This window comes from Triticum dicoccoides, chromosome 4A (genome assembly GCF_002162155.2).
Source record: "Triticum dicoccoides isolate Atlit2015 ecotype Zavitan chromosome 4A, WEW_v2.0, whole genome shotgun sequence".
Lineage (NCBI taxonomy): Eukaryota > Viridiplantae > Streptophyta > Magnoliopsida > Poales > Poaceae > Triticum > Triticum dicoccoides.
In genome coordinates, this window is record NC_041386.1 from 282316488 (window position 1) to 282330662 (window position 14175).

A 14175-nucleotide genomic window follows, 5' to 3' on the forward strand; every position below is an offset into this window, starting at 1 on the left:
ACCCATTGACTAAGCCTCTTCCACGAGCAAAACATGATCAGCACCAAGGCTCCATGGGTGTTAGAATCATTACTGTGTAATCTAGATTATTGACTCTAGTGCAAGTGGGAGACTGAAGGAAATATGCCCTAGAGGCAATAATAAAGTTATTATTTATTTCCTTATATCATGATAAATGTTTATTATTCATGCTAGAATTGTATTAACCGGAAACATAATACATGTGTGAATACATAGACAAACAGAGTGTCACTAGTATGCCTCTACTTGACTAGCTCGTTAATCGAAGATGGTTATGTTTCCTAACCATGAACAAGGAGTTGTTATTTGATTAACGGGATCACATCATTAAGTGAATGATCTGATTGACATGACCCATTCCATTAGCTTAGCACCCGATCGTTTAGTATGTTGCTATTGCTTTCTTCATGACTTATACATGTTCCTATAACTATGAGATTATGCAACTCCCATTTGCCGGAGGAACACTTTGTGTGCTACCAAACATCACAACGTAACTGGGTGATTATAAAGGAGTTCTACAGGTGTCTCCAAAGGTACATGTTGGGTTGGCGTATTTCGAGATTAGGATTTGTCACTCCGATTGTCGGAGAGGTATCTCTGGGCCCTCTCGGTAATGCATATCACTTAAGCCTTGCAAGCATTGCAACTAATGAGTTAGTTGCGGGATGATGTATTACAGAACGAGTAAAGAGACTTGCCGGTAACGAGATTGAACTAGGTATTGGTATACCGACGATCGAATCTCGGGCAAGTAACTTACCGATGACAAAGGGAACAACGTATGTTGTTATGCGGTCTGACCGATAAAGATCTTCGTAGAATATGTAGGAGCCAATATGGGCATCCAGGTCCCGCTATTGGTTATTGACCGGAGACATGTCTCGGTCATGTCTACATTGTTCTCGAACCCGTAGGGTCCGCACGCTTAAGGTTACGATGACCGTTATATTATGAGTTTATGCATTTTGATGTACCGAAGTTTGTTCGGAGTCCCGGATGTGATCACGGACATGACGAGGAGTCTCGAAATGGTCGAGACATAAAGATTGATATATTGGAAGCCTATGTTTGGATATCGGAAGTGTTCCGGGTGAAATCGGGATTTTACCGGAGTACCGGGAGGTTACCGGAACCCCCCGGGAGCTATATGGGCCATAGTGGGCCTTAGTGGAAAAGAGAAGAGGCAGCCCAACATGGGCCACACGCCCCTCCCCTCCCTTGGTCCGAATAGGACAAGGAGAGGGGCCGGCCTCTCTCTCTCTTTTCCCCCCTCCGCGAATCCTATTCCAACTAGGATTGGGGGGGGGGGGGAATCCTACTCCCAAAGGGAGTAGGACTCTCCTGGCGCGCCTCTCCTAGGCCGGCCGCACCCCCCCTTTAGTCCTTTTTATACGGAGGCAGGGGCACCCCAGAGAAACACAAGTTGATCCACGTGATCTTATTCTTAGCCGTGTGCGGCGCCCCCAGCCACCATAGTCCTCGATAATATTGTAGTGGTGCTTAGGCGAAGCCCTGCGACAATAGTACATCAAGATTGTCACCATGCCGTCGTGCTGACAGAACTCTTCCCCGACACTTTGCTGGATCGGAGTCCGGGGATCGTCATCGAGCTGAACGTGTGCTAAAACTCGGAGGTGCCGTAGTTTCGGTGCTTGATCGGTCGGGCCGTGAAGACGTACGACTACATCAACCAAATGCTTCCGTTGTCGATCTACCAAGGGTACGTAGATCACACTCTCCCCTCGTTGCTATGCATCACCATGATCTTGCGTGTGCGTAGGAATTTTTTTGAAATCACTACGTTCCCCAACAGTATGTCTGCATGGAGTTCCAAGGACCATCGTATCAGATAGAGGAACACAGTTTACCTCAAAGTTTTGGAACCAACTGCATCAGACTTTGGGTACTGGGCTAGAGTTCAGTACATCCTTTCATTCGTAGACAAATGGATAGACCGAGAGAGAGTCAATCAGATTCTGGAGGACATGTTGAGAACGTGTGCGCTAGATTATGGATCTAGTAGGGATCATAATCTACCTTACGCTGAGTTATCATACAACAACAGTTACCAAGCCAGTTTGAAGATAGCCCCTTTCGAAGCTTTGTATGGGAGAAGGTGCAGGACACCGTTGATGTGGGATGAAGTTGGAGACCGTCAGTTGTTTGGACCATATTTGATCAAAGAGTCAGAAGAGAATGTTAAGTTGATTCGAGATAGACTGAAGGTAGCTTAGTCCAGACAGAAGAGTTATGCAGACTTAAAAACGCAAGGAGGTAGTCTATAAAATTGGAGACAGGGCATGTCTTCGTGTGTCCCCTCTGCGAGGAGTTAAACGATTTGGAGTTAAGGGATAGCTAGCCCCGATATTTGTAGGACCATACCTAATTTTGGAGCGTATGGGAGAAATGGCCAACAAGTTGGAGTCACCCGAAGGACTGTCAGGAGTTCATGATGTGTTTCACGTTTCCCAGTTGAAGTAGTGTCATGCAGAGATGGCCAATATTCGCCTGTAAGGACGCTTGACCCTGGAAAGGATAATGATGTTCCACGACGTAGAGTATGGACTTCATAAGTATAAGTTTTTTTATCTCGGTATGTGGGATATTCCACGAGGATGAAGAGATGAATTACTATTGGATATAAAGGAGGTATGATGTTGGAAATATGGATCAATGGAAACTCCATGATGAGTCCGAGTAACCACGTCTTAGTTTGGTACAAATAGAAGGAAGAAAGACATCACAATTGGATGGATTTTAAGTATGCTAGGAAGCTGGAAGTTGGATGTTGGAATAATGATCAGTTGCCCCGATGATGTTTTCAAGGTTTACAAGTGATGAGATGGGCCATAACCCACAAGCTCCAGGACCTGCCAAGAAGCAAGCACATTCTTGCTGAAGGAAAAACCCTGGAAGAAGTTATGATTTTATCGATAGAAGATCTTATAGGAGTAACACAAAACCTGAGAGTTGTGAAGAAATGATAGATGTTTGTCTGGCTTGCAGAATCTATGGATATATCCGAACTTCGTTCGTTGACAAGAGAAATTCTGCAATGCTTGTGAGGATGACCAAGTGTTAGTATGCGAGATTCGCTAAACTGTATACATGGTAATGATTTGGGTGCGGGATGGATTGATCACCATACCGACTTACTCTTATTGTTCGCCTTGCTATATGGGATGGTAAATCTGAGTGACTTGCCTATAGTAGAGAGACGACGATATTAAACCTTGTTAAACCTTAGAATGGTATAAGAATTTTTCCCTTGTACACGGCAACTTTTTTCCAACCGTAGGTTATACGGTGAGGATCAACCTAGACCCATTTCCTGCAGGAGAAACCATAAATTGTTGACCACCATGAGATATCGATAGTTGATTAGTATTGGCGCCATACCCGTCAGCTAAGAAGACCCAGTCTCGGAATAACCTTACCAGGATGAAAGTACAGAAGAATTGAGGAAAAGGTTATGCCGCTGCCGGAAGAGCTAGAGAAGGAATTATCCTTACGATCTGAGAAGACCGACCCTGTCAAGAATAAGGATGGAGTATATGAGTATTGATGGGACCGTAACAATGTTTCTAAGGGTGGTAGCATCCCAGACCCCGGTTATGATTAATGGATTTTGAGGAGACCCCCGAACCTAACCTATTTCTTTCTAGCCTCTCCGAATCTCGAGGACGAGATTCCTTTTAAGGGTGGTAGGTTTGTAACATCCCAAAATTCTAAATTTTGGAATGTTATATTAAATAGATAGATTTGATTGATTGTTTGATTGATTGACTGAAAGTGAGTGAATTCGAACTTTTTGAAAGTTAAATGAGAGGGAATAAAAGGACTTTCCCAAACTTTCATATTTGCTTTCTGATCTCCATGAATTCAAATTCTTTTCAAATACAAAACCCTTGAGCGAAGATGATATGACTTTTTCCATTTAAATTAAATGAAAGGGTATTTGAAAATAATTGAATTTCATTTGGAAATATTTCAATTCATAAACTTCATGTAACTCAATGATTTTCATGAGAGAAGATAAAATGACTTCTTCAAATTATATGAAATATGAGTTGGGAGTTTCAAAGAATTAAATTCATAGTTCTTTTGAATTTATTTTCAATTTGGAGTTATTTGAGTTTTATTCAAATTACTTTTCTCCAAAAATAAAATATATGGAAATTAGGGTAACATGATTCCCTACAACAGAAAATTGGAGATAAATAAATTTGAAATCATTTTGATATTTTTAAAATGATTTTTATTGGATTTTATTAGACTAGCAACACTCCTTGAATTATCTAAATTTGTGAGGATTTTATTTGGCATTATAAAAATGTCCATGTTGTAGAAAATCTTTTTCTGCAAACTTTGGTATATTATATGCCTATATAAAATTTTTATTTTATCTTTGCTACTCGGTTTTCTTTCTGTTTCTATTTAAAAAAACTGTACGTGCGGCTCATATTTATTTATCGCCTACATGCGCAGTATAGTAGCTTCTGGCGCCCCATTGTTTTTTTCTCTCTTAAATGGGCCAGGCCTAGCCAGCCTTTTCATTTGTTAGGCCGAATTTTGTTAAAAAAAACTGCAGCCGTAGCGTGCGCGCGGCCGGCCGAAGGCCTTTAGGCCCATCCGTCTCTTTTCTTCTCTGTTTCATATATTTTCGTCTACGTTTAGTCCCACATTGCCTAGCCTTTGACCCCTAAGCCTCTTTTCCACCAATAAATATAGACCCATAGAGCCTCCAAAAATCATCCGATTCGGGTTAAATCAATATTTTGGTTTGACTAGATTCATTTAAGAAAAATATTTTTCTCCTCTCCGGTGCGACTTCTGAAAGTTGTCTCCTCTCTCCAAAGTTGTCTTTTCTCTGTCTTATAAAGGTATCTTTCTTTGTTTTTCTTCTTCTTATACTTCCGTAGTTTATTATTTTTAGACTAATACGATAGAGTAATTAAATTACCAATTAGTCTACTTATTTATACATTAGACCTTAGCCGTAACTATTTTTCTTCCATAAAACAGCTTGACCCTGATTTTTCAAATAGCCATAATGTTTCACTCGTTTATCCAAATTAAATGAAACCAACGCCCACTTCTTCATTACGATCTCCTCTATTCAGTAATCCAACTCAAACATCTTTTTGGAAGTTTAAAATTTGAATTAGATCAGATTTGAATTTGAACTTCGTTTGATCATAACTTGAGTTTCGTAACTCCGATTTAGTTGATTCTTTTTGCAAATCGAAGCTTTTGACCTAAACTTTCTGATAAGGCCAAATTCACATAATTTTGGTACTGTTAGAAATTGTTTTATGTTGCAAGAGTTATTTGCTTGGTTTTGATGTTTTCCGAGCTGTCTTCTTCGTTCTTCCCGATCTTCTGAGTGATTGCTTATGTGTGGTTACTATTGCTTGCTCACGATAGATTGAATGGAGTGTGATGAGTAGAACTATCAAGAGTTTTGAGTGTGAATCATCTTCATCAACAGTACAGGCAAGTTCACACTTTGATCATATCCCCTTCATACCCAGTTTTTATGCATTAGTTTCACCCCTCAAACATTGCATGATTAGGATGTCATTAACATTTGGGTTGAGAAGTACTTGATGAGGTAGGAACCTATTGCCCTGTTACTATCAAACCCTTGGGAGTTACTTCTACGCGTTGCTTATATTGCTATGCTATGCTCGTAGACGTGGTTTGGGTTTGAGTGAAATCCATGTCATATGTGAGATTGTTAATTAATGGTTCAACTTAAGGTGGCAACTTTAATACACATCTGGGTGGATTGCTAGGGGCACCCTGGGGATATACCAGTGGACTTGCCCGGACACCTGGGGAAATACCAGTGTTGTCCTAGGAGATCCCGGGGATATACCGTGTGATCATCCTACGGTCCGCCACCTAGGCTTAAAGGGATCATAAGATTATTCATGCTAGAAACTTTCGTGTGCAGCCACAAGCTATTATGGGCTCTAGCATAGTTGAGTAGGTTACATGAAGCTCTTAAAGAGGTGGATCAGCAGGTAGAGGGTTGTAGGTTTGGTATGGTCTGCTCGGAGTAGAGAGTTAATGTTTCTGAAAGACTGTGTCTCGGTCATCCGTTTCTCAAACACCATGTAGTGCGAGAAATCCAATGGAGGCGATCGAGTCTTGTGGAGAAAAGTGCGCAAACCTCTGCAGAGTGTATAAACTAATCATGGTTAGCCGTGTCCCCGATTATGGGCATCTTGAGTCTCTTGTACTTGGATTATCCTATTGATCTCATCATGTTACTTAAATAATTTGTTGGGTTAATGATTATTATTTTGGGATTGAGTTGGAGGAACCTTCTCAATATTTTCAACCAACTTTGTAGTTAAATAAAATATATTCCTTTGCAGTAGGGAAAAATTGGCTTTTCACAAAAACTATAACCATTGAGCTTTTCCACCAGCCAAATATGCATGTAGTGATAGCCTTTATTCATCATTCTCCTATGGTGTGAATTTGCCAGTACATTCAATGTACTGACCTTTTATGGCTGCAACGTCTCATGTTGCAGGACTTCTTACGACGAGTAAGTGATACGTTAGGGTTACGATTTCTACACTCAACTTTGCCGTTGGTGTTGATGGGAATCCACAACCTTTGTTACTTCCGCTATTTGGATTGAGGTAATAGTATTTACGTTATTTTATACATGTGATTTACCTCTGTTATGAATCCTTGAGTACTATGTGTGTCAGTATACCGATCCAGGGATGACACCTAAGCACAGAGACTTGACCGTCTGAGGTCGGGTCGCTACAATTTTCCATTTGAGATTTTGAGTTTGCGGTTTTTCCGTCTCCTAGGGTGTTTCAGCTAACTAGCAAGGTTCGACATCAACAACACCGCCGCTCAACTTCGCTAAGGATTCGACATCGACCACCTTCACCTTTTTGACAACCTAACCGTAAGCAAGAACGGTAACCTCTATATCTTCTTCGTGTCATGGTATCTATACCTGGCCAAACCTCGGGCCGGGCCGGGCGTCGGGCCGGGCCTAGCCAAGCCCGAGGCAAAAAAACTAGGCCCGGGCCTGGTTTTTGGGCCCAAGCCCGGCCCGAACGCGTAAAAGCCCACCGGGCCTTGGGCCGTGCCTCTTTAGGAAAGCGCAAAAACGACGGGCCCGGGCCTGGCCCGGCCCGGCCATTGGGCTCGAAATCTAGGCCCGAGCCCGACCCGGGAGCTGCGTCGGGCTTTTTCAGGCTGGGCCGGGCTTCCCATGGCCATGACTAGTGGTATCCCATCATTGTACATTCATTCTTGCCATTGCTTTGTTAACCCCTAGCCATTTTGTGTCACTTGCCTATCGAGACTAGCCATTTGACTATTGCCAACAATGTTACTTGTGCACATTGGTGATCCGCACCTCCCATTGTATACATACCATATCATCTTGGTATCCTCATCTTCGTATCATCATATCATCTCTTGTGTCACAAGATTGTTCCCGCATATACACAATTGCTATCTTGGTTTCTGCATTTCGCATAGTGGCCAAAAAAAGAATAAGCTTTTAAGCAAAGAGAAAAATAAAGAGCTTGTAAGCAATAGCCATAGCATTGCCACATTGCATATCATGCCACCATATTGATCATCTTGGATCATCGTGTGTGAAACACCGGGAACCATACATAAATAGCATACTTGGGATAGAAAGTTGATACATTTTGCATCTTATAGTTTGTGCACAAGTGTCGCATCCGCCTGTTGAGCAATCATGCCAATGTCTTTCCAGAGTTGTGCAACATGAGCATTTTCCGTGGATTCCACATTTTGTGCTCATTCCTTGGTTACACGACCCCATTTGTCTATCCGTGTGTGTGTGTGTGTGTGTGTGTGTGTTTTCGTGTGCCATTCATTGTTATTGGTCTACTTGTTTCACTTGCGAATTTGTGAATCTCTTTCAACATTATTGACTCTTACTAACAATTGCATCAAATTTTTGTGCCACTTGCCCTAACCAAGCCACTCGACAAGCTTTACTTTGTAGGTGTGAGTGAGCAAGTCCGGTACCAATTCCACTATTCTCTAATTTCACATTGAGTGAAATGGGATACATCCTCAACTATGGGAAAAGGTAGCTTGGTATTGTTTATCTCATTTCTGACTCACCTCTACTCGAGTCTTGTGATGGATAGGCAAAGCACATCTACTTTGGTCTACACCAACAACGACAAGTTCGATGCCATGAAAAACAACTTGGACGCCAAGATGGATGCTCAAATGGAGGAGATTAAAGCCCTCATCAAGTCCTACAAGAGATCTTCCTCATCTTCGAGAAGATGCTCAAGTGCACATCCTTCCGAGCTACCATCTCCGGCAAGATCACATCACCACCGACAAGAACATGAAGGTCAAGAGCTCAACACCGACAGTCGCTCAACGACTTCACCATCTACCTTGGCATCTTCACCAAGCGACTTCAAGGCATCTTCACTTTTGGACATGTGGTATCTATGCCAATAAGCACCTCAAGAGAAACGCCCCAAGCACAAGTCCGCGACTTCCAGGAGGTACTACGACCTCGACACTGACCACGAGCTTCCTTTCTATGGGAGTCAAGTCCCCGAGGAGTATCCCGAGTGGGAGCGCAAGATGGACGACTACCTCAAGCTACTTCAAGTCCCTTCCGAAGATCAAGTGAAGTGCGCCACAAGTAACTTCCACAACTACGTGTCGACATGGTGGCTTCATAGACCTTCGACAAGCTTCACCATGACTTGGTCCAAGATGAAGAAAGCAATGAGGCAACATTTTTTGCCTTCCACCTACACGGAACATCTTCTATGCCAATTGGAGAACACAATACAAGGATCCAAGTTCATCGACGAGTACTTCAAGGAGATGAAGAAAGCCTTGCAATGAGCCGGTGTGCATGACCCCATTTCGCTGAAGTTCCACTTCATGATGGGATTGAACAACGACATCTCCAAGACTATCTTCCTCGAGAACTACAAGTCCCTCAACGACAACTACATTGGTTCTCTCAAGGCGCAACAAGAACTCATCAAGGCCAAGGCTTCTCCACCCCAAGCACACTTCGCAATGACCAAGCTCCATGACAACGAGCATGCGGATAGTACCACCAAGATGTCCAGGCCTGATGAGCTCCAAGACGACACTCTCAAGTTCGACTTCACTGCCATCCCTCTTTGTGGCATTGATGATGCCGAGTCTCCCAAGACTCCTTTTGAAGACGGTGCGACGACAACTACGACTATGAAGACTCTCAAGGAACGAGCTTCAGAGGCGACGTGCATGGTGACGAGCAAGGATGATGCTTTCATCTTTGGAGGCGAGAGCGATGATGTGCCATCTTCGACCTTCATCCACGTCGATGGTGATGAGATAATCGAGCATGGGATTTTCCCTTCGGTCATGGAGGAGAGCGATGATGTGCCATCTTCGGCATTCATCCATGGCGACAATGACGAGGTGGTTGAGCATGGGATCTTCCATTCGACCACAACGGCGTTTTGTGATGACTTGAGTGACTTGTGCCACGATATTGAGAGTGAGAGAGAGTTCACCACTAGCCCCATATATGATGAATTGCCCCAATTCCTATGTGAGGAGAGCCACAACCCCACCACTTGAGTGATATGAGTGACTCCATCATATGTGACTTTGGGTGCACCTATTTTGAGGGAGTGAGTGAGCCACCACATAGAGAGAGTGATATAGTTGACAGGTCATGTGAGGCCACCTTCAACACTAATGACTTGACCTCTACCTCTATTGTGTCTTCTCATTTGGTGCTAGGTCCCATCTATGATGACACGATGATACTCGACGACTTCGTCCTCCCCTTGGACAAGACGACAGCCATGGTGGAATATGATGCACCCCCACATGGTTCCATCAAGATGAAGAAGATGACCACAATTCGGTCTTTACCACCTCCCCTACACCACTTGAGTGGAATGAGAAAGGTAATATAGGTGAAGATGATGCTCTAGTCCCACTAGTGGACTATCTTGACATTGATTGTTTGCATGATGTCGACCCACCTATTACCATGCTTCATGCTAGTATGATTTCCCCATGCGATGATTTACCCATTTATGATGAGTTTGATGATTTCAATGTGGAGTCTATTAGTTGTGATGCCATGTTGCATATGACTTCTTGTGATAATTCTCTTGGCTACATCATGTTTGACAATCCGCTTGACTTGTCATATGCTATGCATGAGATCAACAATATGTCCAATTTGCAATCTCTTCATAGTAACTATGCATATGCCATTATAATAAACCCAATTTGCACATATGGCATAGATGACAAGCCTATGGTTATTAGCATTTGTTTTTCTTGTGATGATATTGATATGCTCCCTTTGCATCATTTATCTCATATGCCATGCCATGACTACCTAGCTTTGGACATGCATTGTTTGCCATGTTTTCAATATTCTCCATATTATGCTTCTGCTATTACTCATGAGGAGACCCCCATAGTTTCCTCATACATGTTAGGAGGTTTTGATCCATCCCATCCATTGCATGATCCTAATAATTGTATGCACCATATGATCTCCATGAATAAAAATGCTATTTTTGTGCCATATAATTGCATGCTCAATTTGTGTCCCCATCATGTTATACACAATAACTATTCTTTCATGATGGATGACATGTTCTTATACCATGCATCAAATTTGTTTGAGCGATGCTTATCTTGTGCTAACTCACACGTGCACATATACATCATGATGGATGATGTGTACATTTACCACGCACACACTTCCTTTGGTTTGTGTCTATTTTGTGTAGGTACCCATGAATACTTGTCAACCTCACAATCCCATGAGTTGAAGAAACGAGCTCTAGAGAGAAATGATGATTTGGGATCCCGTGGATTGTCCTTACCACCGCCTCTTTCATGCAAAGACTTCATGCATCTCTTCTACATGGCCCTCACATGGTTATGGGTTATTGTCCACTATATATCATTTGCCCATATTGCCATGTTCACTTCGCACGATATGCTCATTTCCATTTGGATGACATGCTTTGCATCTCACATGATCCATGATTCTACTACTTATATGTGTATTTGCAAGCTTGGTGGAGATATTGCCTGTTATTGCCATGTTTCCTTTGTGACCCATTCCTAAGGTGATACTATGATCTTTCTTTGTGTTCGTGCTTGCGATATGTCATGTGCATTGCCTATGCCTACTATTTTCTCACATTACATGATTGCCATGCTTTCCCCTAGTGTGTTGCATCTTCGCTTCACTAGTTTGCACGACATGATTACTGCTTGCTTCGAATATTGCTACACCGATGATTCATACTTGCTAATTTCATGCGATTGATCGCCACTATTGCCATGCTTTGCACATGACTGCTATTGCTTCTTGTCATATGTCTCCATATGTTGCCTCTCTCATGCTAGATGATTTGCCATGCATTGAGTGCAAGAATGCTTTTAGTCTTGCTTATGAGATTGCCCCCATAGCATTCTCACATATATTTGGAGATTTTGACATATTTCTTGTGAATCATGCTTGTCTTACTTCTTTGCACCATACACCTAGTGCCATGAATATCGCCATTATTGCATCATATTACTCACGCACTTGTGCTTCTAATGGTTATGTGCAAAAGAAGAGAACCATCATGATGGATGATGATAGAGGTGAGGGTGTCCCGATCTTTCGATGAGATGATAACTATCGATTTGGTGGAGACGACTTTGATGATCCGACTACAAACGTGCACGACGTTGCGCCTTAGCAATCGCTAAACCAATCACTCGAGGTTACTTATGATGCTGGAAGCACGATCAGCCTGACCACGAAGGTCTGTTCCTGCACACAATCGAAGAACAAGCAAGAATATGATAATGCAATCTGAATATTGCGAATATATATGAAGTATTGATAATGGTGGGGATCGTAAGCGGTCTTGGTCTGGTCGTTGGACACAAACAAAGTACACGAAGTTGCAATGGCTAACTTTTAACTAAACAAATCCCAAGGAAAAAGCTACTAGATGGATCTACTTATATAGGAGCAAGGGGTGGCGTCCAAGGAGGTGGAAGGACGTCCCAAGGCAGCCTAAAACTAACCCTAGGTCGTACAAGGCTCATGGGCCCAAGTGGAGGTGGTGCAACACCTTTGGACTTGTTGTTTGACTCGGATTCTGCTGCAATGTCCGATTGTTTCGTCGATATCTCAATGCTCCGGATGAATTTGAAGGTGAATCCAATTGGATTGGAAAGAGCACGAAATCTAGTTTCCAACAAAAAAAGAATCACCCAATTCGGAGTCCGTATGAAAAATTTGTTGACGTTTTGAGTCAGGTATGTCTGTGCAGTCCGAATCTGAATGCAGAACGTGAGAGACTTGGACTCTATCTTCTCTGCCAAAAGTGACGTGAGAGAACTTTTTGAATAGCAAGTAAACATCTCTTTCTCCCTTATCTTCATATGTGTATTGTACAAATGTCCCATATACCTGCAATTAGACAAAACACATAAGTGTGTGAAGTATTTTTGTTCTGGATAACATAAATAGATTATTGAATAGTTTGCACTATAAATCACTTGACAAATATGCATGTATGCAATATTTTTGGTCGTATCCAAGGTAGTCATGTCCTCATCATCCTCCCCTTCTTGAAAACAAAGCCGTCCTCGGTGTTGCTTAATCTGAAATGTGGCTAACAAAAGAGACAAGGTGTACATGTTGTATATATATATGTCATCCATTTTTACTTCCCTTAATTTTTGCACATATGACACATTTACACATGAGTAACTTTCATAGTTCATAAAATGTAAAGCCAAAATATTATCATGATTATTATAAGGCATGAAAATTTTGCAACTCAATTTGCACATATAAGCGAAGCTCTTATTCATATCAAAAGATTGACAACGTTCATCATTAAACCATCCCAACATTGGGGAATAAACCTTATTTGCATGAAATTTACATGCTACCACGTGCTTAAATAAGCAAACATGCAATAAGTCATTGGACACAGAATCATCACCAAGATTAGAGGTCATATCAAAATGATTAAACATTGGTTCTTTTGCATCAACAATTAATTCAATGGGTGCACTCAAAATTGTTGGTATTTTAGTTGTTTGATCACATGGCAAAGTCAAATTATCAACATAGTCCTCTAAAATAGGTGGTACGATCAAAGTAGTGGGTAGCTCATTAGATGATGCATTCAAATTGACAAGGCATTCATCATTCTCATGTAGAGATGGAAGATCGGTACTTTTGTCATTACCTCTTATGATCAACTTAGATGATGTAGCGACTCTCGGGGGCGATGTGTCACATGGTGGAGGTGATGTAGTCCTCACAACAACGGATGGGGTTGTCACAGTATGCCTAGTAGTTGAAGGAATAATCATATCAACTCTTGGAATGTGCACCGTGCACTTGTTCTCCTCGTGGGCAACATGTCGTTTTATTTCCTGTTCAGCTTTGCAAGCAATACAAAACAAATGGTCCATAGGATAACACTCTTCATGAATTAATATCTCTTGAATATCACGGTTTAATCCTCCCGAAAATCTATCCATAAATCATCTTCACTTTCTTCTAAAGAGGAATGCAACAAGGTAGTTTGTAAATCATCATAATATTTTGTTACAGTGTCACTACCTTGTTTTAAATGTTGCAACTTCTTAATCATGTCGCGGGTATAATAAGCGGGAACGAAAGTATGTCGCATGGCAAGTTTCAAATCATCCCAAGTAGTAGGTATATAATCAGGGTGTGACCGACAATATTCACTCCACCAAACCAAAGCATAACCAGTGAAAGAACCAACCGCAACCTTAACCTTTTTATGTTCATCAAAATTATGGGAAGCAAATATATTTTTTATTTTGAACTCCCATTCAATATATAAAGCAGGTCTAAAACGGCCATTGAATGGTGGTATAGGTACATTAACCTGGTCATGTGCATTTGGATGTTTGTGCACCTCTTGTCATGGTTGTGGTATTTGCAAAGGTGGTGGCACGTCTCCCACGATCGACAAAGCCCATGAATTGACTTTGGATCCTGTCATGATTAGTAGAAACAAGAAACAGAATCCAAAAAATGTTCCTATGAACTACTTGGAAGTGGTGGTAAAACGC